Source organism: Psammomys obesus, unplaced genomic scaffold (assembly GCF_907164565.1).
Source record: "Psammomys obesus unplaced genomic scaffold, mPsaObe1.curated_primary_1811, whole genome shotgun sequence".
Classification (NCBI taxonomy): domain Eukaryota; kingdom Metazoa; phylum Chordata; class Mammalia; order Rodentia; family Muridae; genus Psammomys; species Psammomys obesus.
In genome coordinates, this window is record NW_026588368.1 from 1,584,297 (window position 1) to 1,605,803 (window position 21,507).

Below are 21,507 nucleotides of genomic sequence, written 5' to 3' on the forward strand. Positions count from 1 at the left end.
TTTATTTATTTATTTATTTATTTATTTATTTATTTATTTATTTATTTTACATCTTGACAGCAATTTTCCCTCCCTCCTCTCCTCCCAGTCCTTTCCCTCCACTTCCCATCCATTCCTCCTCTTTCTCATCAGAAAAGGGCAGGCCTCCCATGGATGTCACCTAGCCATGGCATATCAAGTTGCAGTTAAGACGAAGCATCTCCTCTCCTATTCATACAACTCAGTAGGGGGAAAGTGTCCCAGAGGCAGGCAACAGACTCAGACACAGTCGCTGAAGACGAAGCTACACAACTGTTGTATATGTGTAGAGGGCCTAGGTCAGTCCCATGCAGGTTCCCTGGTTGACAGTACAGTCTCTGAGGCCTTCTGAGCCCAAGTTAGTTTTAGTTGATTCTGTAGGTTTTCTTGTGGTGTCCTTGACCCTTCTGGCTCCTGCAATCTTTCCTTCCCATTTCCACAGGATTCCCCAAGTTCTGCCTAATGTTTGACTATGGATCTCTGTATCTACTCCCATCAGTTGCTGGGTGAAGCCTCTCTGAGGCCAATTGGGGTAGACACCAATATATAAGTACTGCAGAACATCATAAAGAATCGTTTCGTTGATTTTTTTTTTTTTTTTTTTACATTCGTGTTCGGGTCTATCCTAGGTCTCTGGGCTATCCAGCCACCAGGCCAGGAATGGGCTTCCTCTTATGATGTGGGTCTAAAGCTGGACTCATTGGTTGTCTACTCCCACAATCTCTGTGTTACCTTTACCCTAACACATTTTGCAGGAGGACAGATTGTAGGTTGAAGGTTTTGTTGCTGGGTTGGTGTCCCAGTCCCACTACTGTGAGCCTTGCCTAGTTATAGAAGATAGCCAGTTCAGGCTCCATATCCCATGCTAGGAGTCTCAGCTAGGGTCACTCTTACAGATCCTGGGAGTTTTCATCGTCCTAGGTTCTAGCTCATCCCAGAGATGCCCACTTGTCTCTCCTAATACTCTTTCTCTCCATCCTTCTCCACCTGATCCCTCCTGTTCCCATCCCAACCCCCTTCCAGATCCCTCCCCAATCCATCTGCCATGTTTATTATATTTCTCCTTCACGGTGAGATTCACTGTAGCTGCTTGAGCCCTCCTTGTTACTTAGCTTTTCTGGGTCTGGATTGTAGCATGGTTATCCTGTACTTTAAGGCTAATATCTACTTACGAGTGAGTACACCCCATGTCTGTCTGGGTCTGGGTTACCTCACTCAGGATGTTCTTTTCTAGTTACATCCATCTGCCTGCAAACTTCATGATGCCATTGTTTTTAACAGCTCAGTAATACCTCATTATGTAAACATACCATATTTTCTTTATCCATTCTTTGGTTGAGGGAAGTCTAGGTTGTTTCCAGTTTCTGGGTATCACAAATAAAGCTGCTATGAACATAGTTTAGCAAATGTGTCGTTGTATGGTAGAGCATCTATTGGGTATATGCTCAGGAGTGGTATAGCTGGATCTTGAGGTAGATCAATTTCCAGTTTTCTGAGAAACTGCGGTATTAATTTCTAAATACTGCTATTTTCAATATGCTCACTCTCTTTGTCTTCCTTTTGGTCTTCCTCTCTCTTCCGTGTCATCATTGTTTGTGTGTGTGTCTGCCATATTACATGTGTGGAGTCAGAGGAAAGTTTGTGGGAGTGAATCCTCTCCTTCCATCCATGTGGGTTTGGGATTGGGACTGAAATCATTAGGCTTGGCAGCAAGTACCTTAACTCATGGAGCCATCTTACTGGCCGTTATTCTTTTTCAAGCTGTCCCTTTTGGTATTTTTTGTTGTTTTTTCATTTGATAGTTCTTTTGTTTAAATATTTAATATTCTCTGAGAATTGGATGTTCTAAGAAAAGGTCAAGAATGGTGTATGTCATTTGTGCTTTCTAATGATTAATCTTCATAGAGATCTCTCTGAAAATAATAACTTTTATGGTTGTTTTGCAGAGTTAATCTGTAATGATCTAAATGACCTCAAGTAGAGAATTGAATTCTGCTGGAGAGTCAAGTATACTTTTGTTCTAGGTAAAATGAAAAATGTGGCAGAGTTCCAGTCCTTAGTTGTATCATACTCTCTTCTATGGCCTCCTGAGCAAATCATTATTGGACTTACCAGTTATCTTTTTAACTCTAACTTCACCTTAAACCCTAACTCTTTCAAGCTGCTTCTCCTGTCAGTTCCTCCTGGTTCTGCTGGAGTTCTGTGATATAGACTGCCTGAACTCCTGGCTTCGCTGATGATGTGGGATTGATTCCCTGCTGCCTTTGAATCAGTTACCTGCCTGTGCAGCTTTTCAGGTTTAAACTTCATTTGCTCTCGGTTCTCCTTTCAGACTTTTCCCATGTGGTCTTACATACGTTTATGTAACCACACTTTTGGTATTGGGGTAAATACATGTTTAATTTAATTCTGAATTAACTGCTAGTGATATCAGAGATGAGGGTTGTCCTATTTTCCAAGATGTCATGCCTGTGAAATTAATTTGTATTAAGTAAATGGCTCATTAATGTTATTTCAGTTCTCCAGATGAGAATGGCATTATGACTGATAATGAAATTCATTAGTTTAGAATTGAAATTCAGATTATTTGAAGCAGACTGTGCCATAATAGCTCCTGGCAAAGCATTCAGGATACACTGTACTGCAGTACTCAGGAGTGATAGCAGTGGAGGCCAACTCTCACCTGATCTGTAGTAAGGACAAGGTCCAGTCAGAGCTGCTGTGACAGAAAACCCTCCAATCGGAGGCTTCGGAGCCCTGCCTCAGGTTAAGCACTATGCCTGTCTTACCCTTAGTTCTTTTCAGGAGGCTTGTAGGGACTTGACAGGCTGGCTGTGAATTCTGTGCCACAGTCTAGAAAGGATAACAAATACCTAAGAAACCTTGCCCATTGCGGGTATGTTGTGTGGGTATATTTCGTATATTCTGTAATGGCTGGGTGTTGAGGTGCAACCATTTGTGAATTGCATAATTCTCTGGGTGACCTGGATCAACTTCTGTGCTGCAATGTTGACCTTAACAAATTATCCATCACCCCTCTGTCCAGAGCACAGTGAGCATCACAGGAGAGGGTTATGAGGAGAGCAGAGGGTGGGGAGAGATGCAGTCAAAAGATGTCTTTTGGACATGACAGCCACTTCACTAATTTGCTACAGCTGTGGTTATCTGCACACGACCAGCCCAAGGTTGACTTGTCATCATGAATGAGAGGATCAGGAAGCCCCGTACCTCCCTGATGAGAGACTATTGGCAATAAATTGTTGGAGGAGGAAAAGTCATTTTCTTCAGTGGTATAGCCACTTATAAGCTGCCTCATGCTTTAGTAAATAGCTTCCCACTCATGTTGGGGCAAGAAATACTTATCAAACTCAGTGAGACACACACACACACACACACACACACACACACACACACACACACACAGAAAACATGAAAATAGGAACACACTTGTTGAGAAGGGTTTCAGTAGAAGATGGGGAAATAAGACAGTAGAATTGGGGAGTAATTTTTAATTTTTATCCAGCTGGCTCTTTTGTTTTAAATCAGAAGAAAGAAAATGCTTTTGGAACACAGGACATTTAAACTTGAAATTCAGCATTAGAAGAGAGCAGGCAGCCCCAGGATTCGCTACTTTCCTGCCGGTTCAGGACTGCAATTCAGAAGCATTCAGAGGGTTGTGATGCTTCAGAACTGCTTAGGATGCTAGTGGTTTCCTGTGGCAACAGAGCTTTCGCTTTAACAGTAGCTATGAGTTTGGCTACACAGTGAAGTTTTTTTTTTTTTTATTTAATAAAGTTTTATTTTTCCAAATGGACAGCTGACTGAACCTGCTCATGCATCTTCACCAGCAACTGGGGCATCTCCACCCTTTAGTGTTTCTGGGGTAAATTACTTGGGCTCTGTGCTTTGAAACCAGCTTGAGAAGTCCTTCACTAAGTAGCTCCTGGAGGGCTGCCCTGGCCAAGGAACCATGAATCTTCAGTCTCTAGAGACCACAGCTGGAGTAATAAGCTACAGTTGGGAACTTCCTTACGTAATCTGTCCTGTGTGGCTTTGGCAAACAGGACGAGATTGTTGAGATTGTCCAGAACTTTACCTTTGGACCACTTCTTCTTTTTGGACTTTCCAACAGACTTATTTAGTGGGTCTTTGTCTTTTTCGGCTGACTTTCTGGCATTGTTCTTCTTTTTGTCGTCCTTGGGAGGCATGGTGAAGCTCAGAGAGTAGCAAGGACCACTGCAGCCTTACTAAGATGTCAGGGAAAGAAAGCCACAATGAAGTTTTTATAGGTTCTCATTTGTTGTTTACAGAAAAACGAGATGAATTTTTTTTTTTTTTAATTCCAGGTCATCTGTCTATTTACAGCATGAGATATGTCATTAAGAGTTGCAGTCTGTGGTAGAAGGTGTTTAGGAAGTTGTTGATTGGTTGGATTTGCATAGAATTGGGATAGGCAGTTATGGTGCCAGGCAGACTCAAATTCACTGTTGGTGGGAATGACATTCTTTAGGATGAAAATACTATTTTTGTTTGAAATAGATTTTCCTATGTAATACAGGTTGACCAGGAACTTGTGATCATCTTGCCTCAGCTTCCCAAGTTTTGGGTTTATAGGCTTAATCCCAACAAAGATAAAAATGGCTGATAATGCCAAGTAGGGTGAGGTGGCTATGTAGCTTAGGTGTGGTTATAGCCCAGAGCAGAACAAGTTCAGAGACTCAGCATGGTTCCTGATGTGTATCCTGGTGATTATCAACAGTAAGCACCAGTGATGCCAGCAGGTTCTGCAGGGTGAGCCCGGTTCCAGAGTGCCATTTCCTGTGCTGGGTCCATAGCCTCCTCAAGTGAAAACACTTTTTTGAAGCCATCTACATTGAGAGGTCAGAGCTTTATTTTTGTAAAGATACATTGACTTGGAATTTATTTTATTGAAACAAGGTGAGAATTGTTCAAACACAAATTGAGGTTCTGTGATAAATTCTGTATTAAATTTTACTTGTTTTATCACATATTTCTTCCCTTTGGACTTCAATATATTCTACTTTACATACACTGCATTGCTTTCAAAATGGGAGTTTTATTTTGACACTGGAGGTGGAGAAAAGCACAATTTCTATAGAAAATGTGGAGTTCTGTGGTGATTTGGTCCCACTGCCAAATCACTGAGTGCTCCCTGCTGCTGTTAGTTGGTATCATGTGCGCATGTGCGTGAGAGTGAATACCCACTCAGGCAGCTGATATGGGGGGGAGCTGAGTGCTGATGCCCTGTGCGCTGCCAGAATGTGGCCTCTGTCGTCAGTGCAAACATCCTGTGTTGACAGGACTACTGTCATGACATGGCAGTCGGAGTGGTAATTATCACCCATGCTGCTGGTAGGCCTGGCCAACAGCTGCTGCTTCCTGTTCTGCTGGCTGCCTTTTGGAGGAGTTTCTTGAAGTAGATGCACAGCACCATTGCTTTTTGTGGGGTAATGAGTCATGGAGACCATTTGTCCTCCAAACTACTGTGTTCTCATGTTCTCTGGATTAGAATTGGATCCTGCTTTAGAGTGGAGTGCTCCCCTGTCCCTTCCTACTTACTGAGATATCAAGGTCATTTTCTAAGCATGTTCTCAGGCATATGCAGAATCTCAGTATCTTTTTTAAAGTGGTCTCATTAAAGGTTCAAAATGATTAAGGATTCAGCTGATGTCGAAGCTAATTAAAACTGTAATAACAGGCAGAAAATACTATTGATAATTTTTTGTATATTATCAGAAATTGTTTTAAAATTTTTCTAGTATATAAGTATGTAGTCTCTCTCTATATATGTATGTATGTACAGGTATGTATGCTTGTGTGTACATGTATGTATGGTATGCATGCATGTGTATACATGTATGTATGTACAGGTATGTATGCATGTGTTTATGTGCACATGAGATCTTGTCTGTGTATGAGAGACAGAGGGAAGGAAAGAAGGAGGCTGAAAGAGAAGGGTGGAAAAGGAGAGAGAGGGGACAGAGAGACAAAAGGCCCAGCTGGATAAAAATTAAAAGTTACTCCTCATTCTACTGTCTTATCTTTCCATCTTCTACTGAAACCCTTCTCAACAAATGCACTCCTGCTTTCATGTGTATATATATGTGCATAATTAGGAAATCTGCCATTGCTCTCTACCTTTGCATTGAGGTTAAACCCATAGCCAGTATGGCTAATCTAGCTAGCTTGCCTGATCCAGGGATCTCCTGTTAGTTTCTAAACTCTGGCATTACAGGCAGTCTGCCCACTCACTCAACAGCTACACGGATCAAATGGGCTCAAACTCTAGTCCTCATACTTGTAGGGGAAGTTTTTTTGTTGTGTTCTGTTGAGCTGCCTCCAGCCAGTTACTAGAGTCATAGCTAAGTCCATCTCATTTTCTTGTCATTATTATTATAATTATTAAAGCTGAATGAGTAGATTTACCTGAAGTATATGAAAGAAGAGTAATCGAGTACTTGGTCTGTTAGTTTTTGTCTAAGAGGTGCAAATGCTGAGATTATAGATAGGCATGTGCTACCATGCTTGGTTTTTGTTTGTTTGTTTGTTTGTTTTTAATACAGTTTTGGGGATCAAACTCTGAGCTTCATGTATGCTCAGTAGGCACTTTTTAAATTTTTTTAAATTAAATTAATTTATTTATTTACATCCCTGTTGTAGCCCCCTTCCTTCTTTGCTTCCCATTCCATCTTCCCACCTTCTTTCTGCTTTTTCCCGTCCCTGGATGCCCCCTGCCACCTACCCTCCCTGGCACATCAAGTTTTAAGCAGGACCAAGCACATCCTCTTCTACTAAGGCCAGCCAGAGCAGCCCAGTCAGGGGAAAGTGATCCAAAAGCAGGTCCAGAGACAATCTCCACTCAGATTTTGAAGGGACTCACCCACATGAAGAACAAGCTGCCTATCAGCTACATATATGTAGGGGACCTAGGTCTAGTCCATACATGCTCGTTCATGGTGGTTCGGTGTCTGTGAGCCCCTCTGGTCCTTGGTTAGTTGACTCTGTTGGTCTTCTTGTGGAGTTTTTGTCACCTCCATGTCCCTCTGTCCTTCCCCCAACTCTTCCACCAGGCTTCCCAGCTTTACCTAATGTTTAGCTGTGGGTCTCTGCATTTGTTTCAATCCACTGCTGGGTGGAGCCTCTCAGAGGACAGTTATGCTAGGTTCCTGTCTACAAGCGTGGCAATGTATCGTTAATAGTGTCAGGGGTTGGCACTCCCATGGGGTGGATCTCAGGTTGGGTGAGTCATTGTTTGGCCCTTCCCTCAATCTCTGCTCCATCTTTATCTATGCATATTGTAGGCAGAGTAAATTTTGGGCTGAAGGTTTTGTGGGTGGGTTGGTGTCCCCCTCCCTTCACTGGAAGTCCTGCCTAGCTATAGGAGGTGGCCACTTCAGTCTCCATATTCGCTGCTGCTAGGAGTCCAAGCTAGAATAACCCTCCAGGATCCAACCCTGACTCAGGTCTCCAGCTTGTCTCTGAGACAAACTCCTAACTCTCAGTTTCCCTTATCTCTCTCTCAGCCCTCACACCTTCCACCCCACTCTACCCTCACCTGATCCCCACCCTCATTCGCTTTACCACCCAGTTCTCTGTCCTCATTCACTTCTGATGTACAGAGCTAAACCAAAAATTCTCAACAGAAGTCTCTTTAATGGCCAAGGACTTAAAGCAATGCTCAACATCCTTAGCCACCAGGGAAATGCAAATAAAAACAACTCTGAGATGCCATCTTATGTCTTTCAGGATGGCTAAGATCAAAACCTTATGTGACAGCACATGCTGGTGAGGATATGGAGCAAAGGAAACACTCCTCTATTGCTGGTGTGGGTGCAAACTTGTATAACCACTTTAGAAATCAATTTGGTTGTTTCTCAGAAAACTAGGAATAGTTCTACCTCAAGACCCAGCTATACCACTCCTGGGCATATACTCAAAAGGTGCTCTACCATATACTACAAGGACACTTGCTCGTATGTTCGTAGCAGCTTTATTTGTAATAGCCAGAAACGGGAAACAACCCAGTGTCCCTCAACCAAAGAATGGATAAAGAAAATGTGGTACATTTACACAACGGAATACCATTCAGCTATTAAAAACAAGGACATCTTAAAATTTGCAAGAAAATGGATGGAACTAGAAAAGATTATCCTGAGTGAGGTAATTCAAACCCAAAAAGACATGTATGGTATATACTTACTTATAAGTGGATATTAGCCATAAAGTACAGAATAAGCATCCTATAGTCCATAGACCCAAAGAAGCTAAGTTACAAGGAGGGCCCAAGGAAGGATGCTTCAATCTCCTTCAGAAGGGAAAATAAAATAGGCGTTGGAGGTGAATACTCAGTAAATACTTTACCCACTAGGCTATACTCCCAGCCCTATGTCCTCTTCTTCCCTGATTTGTTTTCTTATTTTACTCTAGAGTTTATCTCCCACAAGTTTATGTTTCAAAGAAATGCATGGGAAAATTGTGTTGCACTATGTCTCTTACATTGTTTGATAAGCACAGCTAGACATAAGTTTCCATGCTGAAGTAGCCTTTTAGAAATTTGAAGCTGTTTGTATTTTGCTGTGAAGCGATCTGATTTTATTTTGACCACGAGCCCTTTGCAGTTGTCCTATATATCTCCTATAGGAAGATTTCTCTTTGTCTTAGATCTTGGAACTTTATGATAACACCTAGGATAAGAACTGTTTGCTTTTAAATTCATTGTAGCAGGTACTTAGTGGCCTTTGAGCCTGAGGCTTGTCTCTTTTTTGTCTTTAGGTTCCTTAAATTGTTCCCAGTTTTGTAACTCCTGTGTATGTTTGTGGCCCCTTCTTTCTGGGTGGAACTACAAGTACTCTTAGTCACAAATCCTTTTATCTGCTCTCTCTTTTTTGACATATTTTTTCTCGTCCATAACTAACAAAATGACTGAAGAAGAAAGTACTTAAAATTCTCTGCTGACATTAGATATTTTTGTGTATAGCATCATCTAGCTATATATATCAACCACTTCTATGCATTTTCCTTGGGAACTGACATGAAACTATTTATTAGGAAGGAGACAATAAAAATATGCAGGGAGAAGCCTGATAGAGAAGTGAAGAGAGGTCCAAAGAGCCCCAGGTACATTCCCAGTGCTAAGGAAGCCCATTTCTTTGCAGCACATGTGGTAATGTCATAAAAGGATTGGCGCCTGTGGGATTTTATAGGTCTCATAGAAAGAAATTGAGGAACTTGATTGTAAATATGTTGACATTTTAAAAGTTAGGTCCTATGGTCAGGTTCAAGGTGTCTTAGTCTGGGTTTCTATTGCTGTAAAAAACACCATTACCAAGAAGCAGTTTGGGAAGGAAAGGCTTACATGTCCAGATTGTAGCCCATCTTTGGAGGAAGTCAGGACAGGAACTCAAGCAGGGCTGGAACCTGGAGGAAAGCCGATGCAGAGGCCATGAAAGAATGCTGGTTACTGGCTTCCTTCCCATGGCTTGCTCAGCCTGCTTCCTTATAGAATCCAGGACTACCAGGCCAGGGATGGCAAAACCCACAATGGGCTGGGCTCTTCTGCATTGGTCACTAATTGAGAAAATTAAAACTGGATCTTATGGAGGCATTTCCTTAAATGAGGCTCCTTCCTCTCTGATGACTAACGTATGTCAGCCTGACACAGAATCAACAAGTACACAGGCATCTGGGCTTCTGTAAGGTTTTTTTTCTTGCTTTCCTCAGGTAAAAAGCAGACTTGTGTACTATATTGTAATATTTCTTTTATGATTGTGACTAAAAGGAAAATAGCCCTTGTTTATTATTTTCTGTGTTGTAAAAGATTATGGTTCCTGCCACAGACATATTTCTAGCATAGCCCAGGGACACACATATGGGGGGGGGGGAAGCTATACGAATAATAGATAGCTCTGTAAGCACTGGGCAAGTAAATACCAACCTTCCCTTGTCTGCCTTGTTATAATGCCCGTTTTCTTGCTTGCATATCATGGCCATTATTGCAGTTGCCTTTTCTAAGAAGTATGCAGAGTGACTTCTCTTGGAAATAGAATGGGATGAAATAAAACTAGTTTATGTAAAATAGAAAACACAGTCTTTACAATCTTAGGTCTTGAGAATAAAAGTCATGTTGTAATAGCCTTATGCAGAAAGGCAAACTGTTTCTTTGATGTACACTGCTATTTTTAAGGGGAAACACTTTGCAGAATATTAGAAGGAAGGCTAAAAAATTAGAACGGAAAGCAAATCCTGCATGGGTTGTGAACATGTGCATCCTGAGAATGTGGTTTTATTTCTGTAGAAGTGTCTTGAGTTCCGAGAGGCTGCCACAGGCACTTAGAACAGAACATGAGACTTCTCTTAGTTCCTTGTTCTCACTGCTTACCCTTTGTTGCCACCCTGTCTACAGGGTTTACCTTTCTCTAAGAATACGTTTTAACTTTAAAACTAAGTTACTACTAAGGAGTGTGGAAGACAAAGGAAAATCATTTATATTGTTGGAACATTTAAGTATTTGCATTTGTATACTTGAGCGTCTTTTGGATATATGCCTAGGAGTGGTATAGCTGGATCTTGAGGAAGCGATATTCTTAATTGACTGAGAAAACGCCAGATTGATTTCCAAAGTGGTTGTACAAGTTTACAATCCTACCAGCAGTGGATTAGGGTTCCCCTTTCTCCATATCCTCTCCACCATGTGTTGTCACTTGAGTTTTTGATCTTAGCCATTCTAATTGGTGAAAGGTGAAATCTCAGGGTCGTGTTGCTTTGTATTTCCCCGATGACTAAGGACGTTGAACATTTCTTTAAGTGTTTCTCTGCCATTCCATATTCCTGTATTGAGAATTCTCTGTTTAGCTCTATACCCCATTTTTGAATTGGGTTACTTGATTTGTTGCTGTTTAACTTCTTGAGTTCTTTATATATGCTGGATATTAGCCCTCTGTCAGATATAGGGTTGTTGAATATCCTTTCCCAATTAGTAGGCAGTCATTTTGTTTTGACAACAGTGTCCTTTCTTTACGGAAGCTTTTTAGTGTCATTTATTGATTGTTGCTTTTAGAGCCTGTGTTGTTGGTGTTCTGTTCAGGAAGTTGTCTCCTGTGCCAATGAGTTCAAGGCTCTTTCCCACTTTTTCTTCTAACAGGTTTAGTGTGTCTGGTTTTATATTGAGGTCTTTGATCCACTTGGACTTTAGTTTTGTGCAAGGTGATAAATATGGATCTATTTGCATTTTTCTACATGTAGATATCCAGTTAGACCAGCACTATTTGTTGAAGATGCTATCTTTTTTCCACTGAATGGTTTTGGCATCTTTGTAAAAAATCAGGTGTCCATAGGTGTGTGGGTTTATTTCTAGGTCTTCTATTTGATTCCATTGATCCACCATTCTGTTTCTGTGCCATTACCATGCAGTTTTTATTACTGTTGCTCCATAGTACAACTTGAGATCAGGGATGGCGATACCTCTAGAAGGTCTTTATTGTAGATGATTGTTTTAGCAATTCTGGGTTTCTTGTTATTCCATATAAAGTTGAGAATTTTTCTTTCAAGGTCTGTAAAGAATTGTGTTGGTAATTTGATGGGATTGCACTGAATCTGTAGATTGCTTTTGGTAAAATGGCCATTTTTACTATGTTAATCCTGCAGAGCCATAAGCATGGGAGATCTTCCCATCTTCTGATATCTTCTTCTATTTCTTTCTTCAGAGACTTGAATTTTTTTTTTTTCACATGCCTTTGACTTGCTTGGTTAGAGTTACACCAAGGTAATTTATGTCGTTTGTGGCTATTGTGAAGGGTGTTGTTTCCCTAATTTCTTTCTCAGCCCACTTGTCTTTTGTATGCAGGAGGGCTACTGATTTTTGAGTTAATTTTGTATCCAGCCACTTTGCTGAAGGTGTTTATCAGCTGTAGGAGAATTTTTTGGGGTCATTCAGGTATACTGTCATATCATCTGCAAATAGTGATACTTTGACTTCTTCCTTTCCAAATTGTATCCCCTTGATCTCCTTTAATTGTCTTATTGCTCTAGTAAGAACTTCAAGAACAATGTTGAAGAGATATGGAGAGAGTGGGCAGCCTTGCCTTGTCCCTGATTTCAGGGGGTTGCTTTAAGTTTCTCTCTGTTTAGCTTGATGTTGGTTATAGGCTTGCTATCTATTGTCTTTACTATGTTTAGGTATGTGCCTTGTTTCCCTGATCTCTCTAAGACTTTAAACATGAATGGATGTTGAATTTTGTCAAATGCTTTTTCAGCATCTAAGGAGATTATCATGTGTTTTTTTTTCTTTCAGTTTGTTTATATGGTGGATCACATTGATGGATTTCCATATATTGAACTATCCCTGCATGCCTGGGATGAAGCCTACTTGGTCATTATTGGATATCTTTGATGTGTTTATGTATTCGGTTTACAAGTATTTTTGCATCAATGTTCATACGGGAGATTGGCCTGAAATTCTCTTTCTTTGTTGGGTCTTTGTGAGGTTTAGGTACCAAGGTGACTGTGGCTTCATATTATGAGTTTGGTAGTGTTCCTTCTGTTTCTATTTTGTGGAATAGTTTGGAGAGTATTGGTGTTAGCTCTTCTTGAAAGTCTGGTAGAATTCTGTGCTGAAACCCTCTGGCCCTGGGCTTATTTTGGATGGGAGACTTTTGATGACCACTTCTATTTCCTTAGGGGATATAGGACTATTTAATTGGCTTACCTGGTCTTGATTCAGCTTTGGCAAGTGGAATCGATCAAGAAAATTGTCCATTTCATTTAGATTTTCATATTTTGTGGCATATAGACTTTGAAGTAAGTCCTAATGATTGTTTGGATTTCCTCAGTGTCTGTTATGATGTCTCCCCTTTCATTTCTGATTTTGTTAATTTGGATAGTGTCTCTCTGCCTTGCAATTAGTTTGGTTAAGGGCTTGCCTATCTTGTTGATTTTCTCAAAGAACCAGCTATTGGTTTCATTGATTCTTTGAATTGTTTTATTTGTTTCTAATTTATTGATTTCAGCCCTGAGTTTGATTATTTCTAGCCATCTACTCCTCTTTGGTGTGTCTGCTTCTTTTTTCTATAGGGATTTTAGGTGAACCATTAAGTAGCAGCTTTATTTGTAATAGCCAGAAGCTGGAAACAGCCCAGATGTCCTTCAGTTGAGGAATGGATACAGGAATTGTGGTACATCTACACAATGGAATATTACTCAGCAATAAAAAAACAAGGAAATCATGAATTTTGCAAATAAATGGTGGGAACTGGAAAAGATCATCCTCAGTGAGGTATCCCAGAAGCAGAAAGATACACAGGTATATACTCATAAGTGGATATTAGACGTATAATATAGGATAAACATACTAAAATCTGTACACCTAAGGAAGCTAATCAAGAAGGAGGACTCTGGCTAAGATGCTCGATCCCTATTCAGAAAGGCAAAGAGGATGGACATTGGAGGAGGGAGAAAACAGAACAGGACAGGAGCCTATCACAGAGGCCCTCTGAAAGCCCCTACCCTGCGGGATGTCAAGGCAAATGCTGAGACTCAGCCAAACTTTGGATAGAGTGTGGGGAATCTTATGAAAAAAAAAAATGGAGATAATAAGACCTGGAGAGGATAGAAGCTCCACAAGGAGAGCAACAGATCCAAAAAGTCTGGGCACAGGGGTCTTTTTCTGAGACTGATACTCCAGCCAAGGACCACTCATGGAGATGGCCTGGAACCCCTGCACAGAGGTAGCCCATGGCAGTTCAGTGTCCAAGTGGGTTCGGTAGTAATGGGGATAGGGACTGTCTCTGACAGGAACTGATTGGCCTGCTCTTTGAACAGCTCCCCCTGAGGGGTGAGCAGCCTTACCAGAGGAAGACAGTGCAGCCACTCCTGATGAGTCTTGATAGATTAGGATCAGAGGGAAGAGGAGGAGGACCTCCCTTATCAGTGGGCTGGGAGAGGGGCACAGGTGGGAAAGAGGGAGCGAGCTACGGGGGTGATACAAAGTGAATAAACTATAATTAATAAAAATAAGTTAAAAAATATTTGCATTTGGGAATCCCTCCCCACCGTGTATATATTTATATAGCTGTTACTATAATATGTAATTTTATTATTTGTGTTTAATAAATCTGTGCTTCTTTATTTCATATAATGATTATATAGTAATCTGCTGGTTGTACTAGCATCACAGTTTTTTTTAACAAGTTGACTTAATTTGAGGGGAAACTAAGGGTACTTTTCTTTGTTGTAAGTAATGTTGTATTGAAAAATCTTTGAGACTGTAGACTTTCGCATGTTCCCATACACTAAGCTTAGCACGTTTTTCTACGGTTGTTCATTTGTTTGCTGCATTGCTTGTTTTTCTGTGGTATGCATTCTAAATTCATGTTGCTACCAGAGCATATGAGAATACATGCCCAACACATTGGTCATTGTCAGGTTTTGCTAAATACTTATTTACTTTAAAATTTTATATATGTAGTGTGTGCATATGTGTGCAGGTGAACACAGTGTGGAGGTCAGAGGACCTGGGAGTTGGTTCCCTCCTGCTTGCTAAGGCAGGTCTCTCTTGTTTCTGCTGCTGTACTTTATACTGCAGCTAGCTGCTGTACTTTATACTGCAGCTAGCTGGCCTGTGAGCTTCTTCTGGCTTATTCCTGTTGCCACCTCCAGCCTCCTTGTAGGAGGCTGGGATGACAGAGGCTCACTACTGCATCTGGCTTTTCAGGCGGTTTCAAAGCATTGAACTCGGGCCATTGGGTTTGCACGGCTGCAATCGCTGTTACTCCCGAGCCGTCTTCCTGGCCTAAGTTTTGCTATATTTTTGTAGAATGCTATTAAAGAGAAAAAAAGTTGCATGAACTCTTGACTTCCCTTGTTCTTCTGATGTCACAGCCTGTGCTCTCGTTCACCAGCTGTGTCCTTGTGTAGGAAGCATTTCCTCTGAAACATGGCTATCTATCCATGAGGGCTTTGATTTTTTTTTTCAAAATTTTATTTGGCTGGATCTTGTGGTACAGTTCCACAAACAGACGCCTTCCTGAGATAGAAGCAGAATTGCTGAAAGTTTGAGGCCTACCCATACTGCCAGGCAGGGCTATCAAAACCCTGTCTCAAAAGATAGAAAAAAAATTAACGTATAAAAATATTTCTCTCCTGTATAACACACATTTTCTAGCCTTTTATTTCCTCATTCGTGTATTTATTTTGAGTATAGAGTCAAATAAAAAATTTGTCCTTTACAACTTTTTTTTTTATTCAAATAAGCATATAATTTTATTTTAGAAATACAAAATATCTGGGAGAAAAGTTATTATAATCAAAAGGGATCATATAATTTCTGTTAGAATAATCCCTTAATTCTGTTTTTGCAAAATTAGAGAAACACCATAAACCTCACTCTAACATGTTAACATACATTTACCATAATAGCTTAATATACATCAAATGTAAATAATTGATATTCTAAATTTTTAGTTATTATTTATTACAATTTATTCCCTTTGTATCCTGGCTGTAGTCCCCTCACTCCTCTTCTCTTGGGCACACCCTCCCTCCCTCTTCTCTCTCTATGATCATCCTCTAGTCTCCTGATAGGGGAGGTCCTCCTGTTCTATCTGACCCTAGTCTATCAGGTATCATCAGGAGTGGCTGCATTGTCTTCCTCTGTGGCCTGGTAAGGCTGCTCCCCTTTCAGGGTGAGGTGATCAAGGAGCAGGCCAATCAGTTCATGTCAGAAGCAGTCCCTGTTCCCTCACTAGGGAGACCTTTACAACTTTTTAAAAATGTTAATTCTAGTTTTAGAAAGACATTCTCTCTTTAGTTGAGTTTCTTAATAAATTTATTTGTTGTTGAATTTTATTCTCTTTCTTTACATTTAATTTTTATATCCATCAGAATTTACTCACTTCTTTTTTTATATTTGGGAATGCAGGACAGCTTGTGGTAGTAGATTCTCTTCTTCTATCATGTAAGTTCTAGGATTGAATTCAGGCTGTTCAGCTTGGCAGCAGTGCCTGAACCACTGAGTCATCTCAACCAGCCCATACCAAAATTCATTTTGATGAATAAACTATGTGAGTATTTAAAAAAAAAATTTCCTTCTGAATTATCAAGCTATCTCAACCCCAATAATTGAATAGCATGGCCCTTGCTGTAACTTTAGGCTTCTGCTTATATTGGCTAGTGTGCTCTTTGTTATGGTTCAGTCTCTGAACATTTCAAAGTCTTGTTCCTCTTCCTTGCTGTTTCCTAATAATTTTAATATTTAAATATTTAATAGAATCCATCCTCTTATTGTTTTTTCCCAACACGTTAATTTAGTTATCTTGTTTTATGTATGATTTATGACCATTTTTTCCATGTGAAATCTGTCCTAGACTTTGTTACATTAAATATGTGTTTTAACTTGAGAGCATGCTTTATTATATTTCATTAATCAAATATACTCCACAGCCATTTTTTATTGAAAATTCTTAATTCACTTTCACATTGTTTATCTGTTTGTTTGTTTGTTTGTTTATTTGTTTTCTTGGAGTACAAGGGCAGTAACATTCATATATATATATATATATATAATTTTTTTTTTTTTTTACAGAAGAATACATTACTGATTTTTATTTTTACATGTACCTCTGGCTGACCTCAGACTCATTGTAGCAAGGATGACCTTGAGTTTCTAATTCTCTTGTCTCTACCTTCAGAATACTGGGATTATAGTTACGCTCTGTTATACCTAGTCCATGTGCTACTGGGAAGGAACTGTGAGTCTGTGCATGCTTGTACAAGCATCCTATCAACTGAGTCACATTGCTTTCCACCCAGCCTACATTACTGACTTTTGGTCCAATAACACCTGGAAAACTCTCTTTTTAGTAGTTAAAATATATGCTTTGCTGTGAGTGTTAAGTTTTGGTTTGAGATTTTTTTTTTTAATGATTTTTCCACTGTTTTTTTAAAAGTCTTTAAGATTTTGTATTGATGGTAGATTTTGTCATTTGTGTGTAGTACTTGATAACACCGATGACTGATTTCTTACACCTGTGTGTTCATAAATCACAAATCTGCTGATGATTCTCAGTCTGTATGAACAATCTTGGGCTTCTTCGTAGATATGTTAAGTGTAGTGTTTCCACACATGTACTCTCTACTCTTTCGCACATCTCTTTCTTGACTCTTAGAATTGAGAGAATGGAGTATGGTGCTTCTGGAACCTAGAACCTTGAGACAAGGGTGAATAGAGACAGGGCTGAGGGTCAAGGGGGCTGGAATTAGCATTGTTGTCTTCTGACTGCCACATTGTTATTATTTGTTCACAGCATTCTTTGAATGAACAGAACCTTCCATTTATTTTAATTCTCTGGAAAGCACATAGCACAGCTGGGTTGTTAAGCCACACTGGTGTTTTCATGATCAGCCTTCTACTGGCACTGTAGGCGGGTATTGTTGTTCTTGCCTTTCTGTCTAGAAGTCACAACTAGATGTCAGAAGGATTGGAGGTCCTAGTTTTATGAATCTTAAACCTAAGCAAAAAGGGACATAAACTAGTGATAGAAAGACAGTGTGCCAGCAGGTAGATAGGACGGCTTGCTGGTAGATGTACTGCATAGCCCTATGTGTGTACACATGGAAACAGTTATTTGATCTTCATATTAATCTTTTAAACTGACAAGGGGTTATCACTTTCATCATGGAGGCTTTTGAAACATGCACATAGTCAATTATTTTGAGGATTTCTGGTTTTTCTGTTGTTTTTTAGTGTGAGGAAGAGATTCAGATGTTTTTTTCTGTTTTCATTTTTTGCATGCAGTTGACCTGGCTTTCATTGAAAGTGTATTCTTTCCCTGCATGGAATCATGTTGTTATTCTATTGAAAGTTACTTGACTATATATAGACAAATTTATCTCTCAACTCTTAACTTCTGTTCTGTTGATCTCCAAATCTGTGTTTAAATACTAGTCTTGATTACTGATCCTTAGGTGTAAGTTTTGAAACTGGGAAGTATGGGTCCCCAAACTTTGTTCTTCAAGCCTGCATTAGCAGGTCTGAGTCCCTTGAAGTTTCATTATCATTTTTGGATCAATTTGTCAAATTTATGCCAAATAGTAGCTCAGATTTTGATGGAGATTACTTTAGTTCTTTAGCTCAGTTTGAAGAGAGTCTCCCCCTGTACTCACATACCCTGACATGGTGGGGAGCAAACCCATGACCTCACTAGTGTGTCACAAGCATTCTACCATTGAGCTGCACCCCCAGCCTGTGAGAGTTATAATCTTAACAATGTGTAGTTTCCTGATCATCAGTTTTGCATTTCTTCCTGACTCAAATAATAGAGTCCAGTTCTTCTATATATAGCTGTTCATTTTAGCTGGCTTTTATTTATATCAGTAAAATTGAAGTTCTCATCTAGATAACCAGACACAATGCCAAGTCTAACTATTCTTTATTAACAATGAATTGAATTTATGTAAAGTAGATACCCGTTACATGCTATATTTCGTAGGATCCTTATGTACATAGCAGCATAGGCTGATTGTTTGTAAATGAATGCTTATTTTAAGTAGTATTGCTTCTGACACATTTTCAGGTCTATTACTGGGAGGTAGTGATACACATCAGAACAGCCGGAGTGACTGTAAGGAAGCCTTTCAAAGCTGCAAACATGTGACTCTCTTGGGTTTCTTTTTGGTATAGTCTTTCCTGGCTTTCTCATGGGCATATACCAGTGATGTAATAATGGTGGTTATATCAGAAACACCACAGGTAGCTATTGGCATGATAGGTAGCGGGGCTTTGGGCACAGCCAGTTTGAGTACTTATTCCAAGATGGCATTCATCATCTGTGACAGAAGACGCTAAAGCATTAGTGATGAAGACTCTGCTCACTCTAGTGATATTCCAGAGGGTAGGCAACTCAGCAGTAAGTGTTCCTCTCTGGTGTGGGGTAATGTTTGGATATAAACGTGCAGGATGGGCTGGAGAGGTGGCTCAGAGGTTAGAGCACTGGCTGTTCTTCCAAAGGTCCTGAGTTCAATTCCCAGCAACCACATGGTGGCTCACAACCATCTAAGACGAGATCTGGTGCCTTCTTCTGGAGTGCAAGTGTACATGCAGGCAGAACCATGTATGCATAATAAAGAAATCAATCTTTAAAAATACATATATAAACATACAGGAGGAGGAGGAGGAAGAAGATGAGTAGGGAAAATGTATGCATAGATTCTGTAACCTACTCTATTTTCTTATTTTTAGTGATCATTTGCCTGTTACAAAATGAGACTTTCTGAAGTAATCATATTCTTGTGAGTGTTGGTCTGTAGCCATTCCTCCTTCCTTCCTGTTGCTTTATGATTTGATGCAAGGATGACTCATCCATGCATGAGTCCTGGTGATCTTCTGCCTGGGTAGTGATACTGTCAGACTTGAGGGCATCCCTACAAACACTGTTGTTCCAGAGTAGAGTTTTGTGAGAATTGGAACAAATATTTGTCAAATGTGCCCTTAGGGTATTCTGGCCCTGTTGTCTACCCTCTGTGCTCACCACCACATGCCCAAAACATGGTTAACAAATGAAGGAAATTAGAGATATATTCTTTTGGCTTAAAGCTCTGTCCTGCTAACATTGAAACAGCATCATGGAACATGACTACCATATGATGTTTTAAAATATAAAGTGCCAATCATTCAGTTTTACCAATAAAGACTCAGGAGTCAAATATTGGGGTGAAAGCCTGCTAGCTTAGAGAGGCAGAGAAATCACCCAATTGACCTTCCTACTCAGCTAATATCCTAGAAGGAAAAAGCCATTTCTTTTCTACACTGTCTTAAATATCCCTCAACTCATTTCCCTTCTAGTAAGATTCCTGTGCATCTCTCTATACATCCTCTGGACTTCCTCTCACTGTCTATGGTTTTTCTCCTCATGTTCACTTCTGTCAGCTGGTTGCTTGCTCCACCTCTTGACCAAGGTTAACTTTATTTAATCCTGTAACAGAAAACTCTTGGACTAAAGGTATGTGTTAGGGCTGAGTCACACCACAACAAGTAACAGGTTTTGGGTGTGTTTTGTTTTGTTTTCAGTTCATAATCCCGGGACTCACAAAGTGTTCAGGTATCCTGCAACAACCATAAACACAAATAGTTTGTATAGAGCTGATCCTGTAGGGGCATCAAGAAAAGAAAATGGGGAGGAGAGAATGCATAGCTTGATTACTAATGATGAGCAAGTATAGAAAAAAGGCAAGTGTAGCTGTCATGTAAGACAGCTTATATAGACATTTTTCCTTTACATAAATGCAGCCTTTTCAGGGTTTCGCAGGAATGTCCATGGTGACCTACATCTTCCCTGAGAAACCCTTATTGAGCTGTAACTCATAGGCAAAATCTATCCTACCACCTGTTTTTGCAAATGCATTTTTCGACATATGATGTCTTAGTTTATTTTGTTTTACCGTAACAAAATATACCCAAGATTGGGTAGCTTTCTTTTTTCTTTTAATAAAAAGGTTTAATTAGGTCACAATTCTGGAGATCCATGAGTAGGACATTGACACTGGCTTCTGATGAGGCTTCTGGCTGTCTTGTAACAGGCTAGGTGGCATCACAGAGTTGGAAAGGGAAATTGTAGGAGAGAAGGAAAGAACAAAATGGAGAGGAGAGGGGGAGAGGAGGGGACAGGAGAGGAGAGGAGAAGAGAGGAGAAAGGAAGCAGGTGAGCTGGAAGCTTTGTAGCAGCTGTTCTTGAGCTCCCTCATGAGATGAACTCATTCCTTCAAGAAAAGCATGTATTCTTCCTCAAGATGTATTTGGTATCTCTTAAAAGTGTCAGGACCTCACTCATGTTATACTGAGTATCAAACTTGCAGCAGTTGAACCTTTAGTGGACAAGCCATACCTAAATTAGAACAGGTAACCATTCCTATTCATTACCCACTACCAATGGCTGCTTTCACATTACATAGTGGAGTTAAATAACTAGAACAGATTTGGCCTATAATGCCTGAAATATTTATCTTGCCCTTGATAGGGAAAGCTGGCCAACAATAGGTTTGGAGAGTCTAGACTTTTAGAAGGTTATGCATGGACCATAGATATTTTGAATTTCAGACTTCTTAACCCCCAGTCTTGCCATTATAGGAATTTGAGGTCAGTTGGATAGACTGACTTTTTTCTTGCTTCTCTTTCCTCCCTTCCTCTCTCTCTTTCCTCCCTCCTCTCCTTCCTTCTTCCCTTCCCTACTCCCTTTATCTTTCCCTCCCTCCCATCCATCTTACTTCCCTGCCTCCATTTATTTATTTATTTATTTATTTATTTATTTATTTATTTATTTATTTATTTATTTATTTATTTTAACTATTTCATACTAGGGAACTTAGATATATAGGCAGGCTCTACCACAGAACTCCCAAGAACAGCAATGATGATTTTTTTAATGTGTCTGTTTGTTTTAAAATTTGTTTTGTTTTGTTTACATAGGATCTTACTGTATA

General features: G+C 39.9%; 1 protein-coding gene and 1 pseudogene across 2 annotated transcripts in view; one reads left to right on the top strand and one right to left on the bottom strand.

Moving 5' to 3' along the window:
• The window catches only part of Marchf8 (membrane associated ring-CH-type finger 8), an 84,951-nt gene that overhangs the window by 17,856 nt on the left and 45,588 nt on the right, over positions 1 to 21,507 (top strand). The window lies entirely within an intron of this gene.
• LOC129674255 (40S ribosomal protein S25-like) lies at positions 3,850 to 4,226 on the bottom strand (annotated as a pseudogene).